This window comes from Arachis ipaensis, chromosome B5, assembly GCF_059453495.1.
Source record: "Arachis ipaensis isolate K30076 ecotype BB chromosome B5, ASM5945349v1, whole genome shotgun sequence".
NCBI lineage: Eukaryota > Viridiplantae > Streptophyta > Magnoliopsida > Fabales > Fabaceae > Arachis > Arachis ipaensis.
This window is the reverse complement of record NC_142440.1, coordinates 84,904,281-84,906,160: the sequence shown is the minus strand read 5'-3', so window position 1 is coordinate 84,906,160 and position 1,880 is coordinate 84,904,281. Positions and strand designations below refer to the sequence as shown.

Here is a 1,880-nt window from a genome sequence, read left to right as displayed (position 1 = left end):
TTTTCATCATAGTTAAGGACATCAAATTTATACTAGCTCCCAGGCCACATAAGGCTTTTTCAACTGTTATTTTCCCTATGATGCATGGGATTTGGAAGCTTCCTGGGTCCTTCAATTTTTGAGATATCTTGTGTTGAAGGATAGAACTACATTCCTCAGTTAAGATTACAGTTTCATCATTCCTCCAGCTTCTCTTCTTGGTCATTAATTCCTTCAGAAACTTAGCATAAAGTGGCATTTGCTCTAGTGCTTCTGCAAAGGGAATGTTGATCTGAAGTTTCTTGAAAAAATTTGGAGAATTGGCTATCCTTTGCATTTTTCATTAGGCGCTGAGGGTAAGGAGCCATTGGGACATATGGCCTTAGAACTTCTTTCTCTTTTGATGGAGTGGGAGCAGGTTCTTGTGCTTTTTCCTTGTCATCTAAACTACCCTCTGTTTTCTCCTCTTGAATCTCCTTTGAATTCTCGGCCAATTCCCTTCTACTTCTGAGGGTAATAGCTTTGCATTCCTCTCTTGAAGTTATTTTGGTGGCATTACTTGAACCATGGCCACGAGCTTGCTTGGATAAGTATCCAATTTATGCCTCAAGTTTCTGAGTCGTAGCATCTTGATTTTGCAGATTGGATGTTACTTCCTCTTGGAATTTCTTCATGTCTTTAATCTCCTTGCACAAGTTTGCAAGCATAGCTTTTACTTTGGCCATTATGTTATCATCATGTGGTGATGGTTGGTTGGAATTTGGGTGTTTAGAGTAGTTGTTGTGGCTTTGGTATGGTTGCTGTGAGTAAGTGTTTTGTGTGGTCTAGTATGGTTTTTGGTTGGAGTTTTGGTGAGTGGAGTTGTTATACTGGTTTGGGTTATGGGGTCTGTGTTCTTGGCCTTGGCTTTGTTGGTTCCCCCACCCAAAGTTTGGGTGGTTCTTCCAACCAGAGTTATAGGTTTTAGAGTATGGATCATTAGCTTGCCTAGATAAATTTCCAAGGAAATTAGCTTCCTCCTAGTTAACTCCTTCTTCTGTCTCCAATTCTTCTTGAGGTGATGGTTGAGGGTGGATAGCTGCAACCTGAGTTTTCTCTATTTGCTTGGTCAATTCAGCCAGTTGCTTGGTGATCATCTTGTTATGGGCCAGGATTGCATCCATATGGTTTAGTTCCAAGACTCCCCTGTTGTTGCTCCTATCTGAGGCATAAAAGTACTCATTGTCAGCCACTGTCTCTATAACATCAATAGCCTCTTCAATGGTCTTCTTCTTGTTTAGAGAACCTCCAGATGAGTGGTCAACAGCCTTCCTTGATTCACAATTCAGCCCTTCATAAAAGATGTGGATTTCCACCCACTCATTAAACATATCAGGGGGACATTTCTTTGTCAAGTCTTTGAATCTCTCCCAGGCTTCATAAAGAATTTCACCATCCTACTGTCTGAATGTCTGCACTTCAGTTCTTAGCCTGTTTACTCTTTGTGGAGGGTAGAACCTTGTTAAGAATCTGTTCATTACATCTTCCCAAGTGGTCAAGCTTTCCTTGGAGAATGATTCAAACCATTTTGATGCTTTGTCCCTCAAAGAGAATAGAAACAGTAGCAATCTATAGGTGTCAGGATGAACACCATTAGATTTAACCGTGTCACATATCCTTTGGAATTTAGTGAGATGCTCATTAGGGTCCTCTCAGGCACTTCCTCCGAAAGAGCAATTGTTCTGGACAAGCGTTATGAGCTGAGGCTTCAATTCAAAATTATTAGCATGGATAGTTGGCATTTGAATGCTGCTGCCGCAATTTCCTGGATTTGGATTGATGTATGATCTAAGAACTCTCCTCTCTTGTCCAGCAGGGTTAGCTCCACCACTTCTGGCATGATTGTTCACCTCACCTTCATG

At 41.2% G+C, this 1,880-nt stretch overlaps 1 non-coding gene across 1 annotated transcript; it reads left to right on the top strand.

Annotated features, from left to right (window-relative positions):
- The first annotated feature begins 1,343 nt into the window (after nucleotides 1-1,343).
- Nucleotides 1,344-1,451, top strand: LOC148564819 (small nucleolar RNA R71). Its single transcript, XR_015884710.1, has one exon. It is a non-coding gene; the product is annotated as a small nucleolar RNA R71 (small nucleolar RNA).
- Nucleotides 1,452-1,880: the final 429 nt, after the last annotated feature.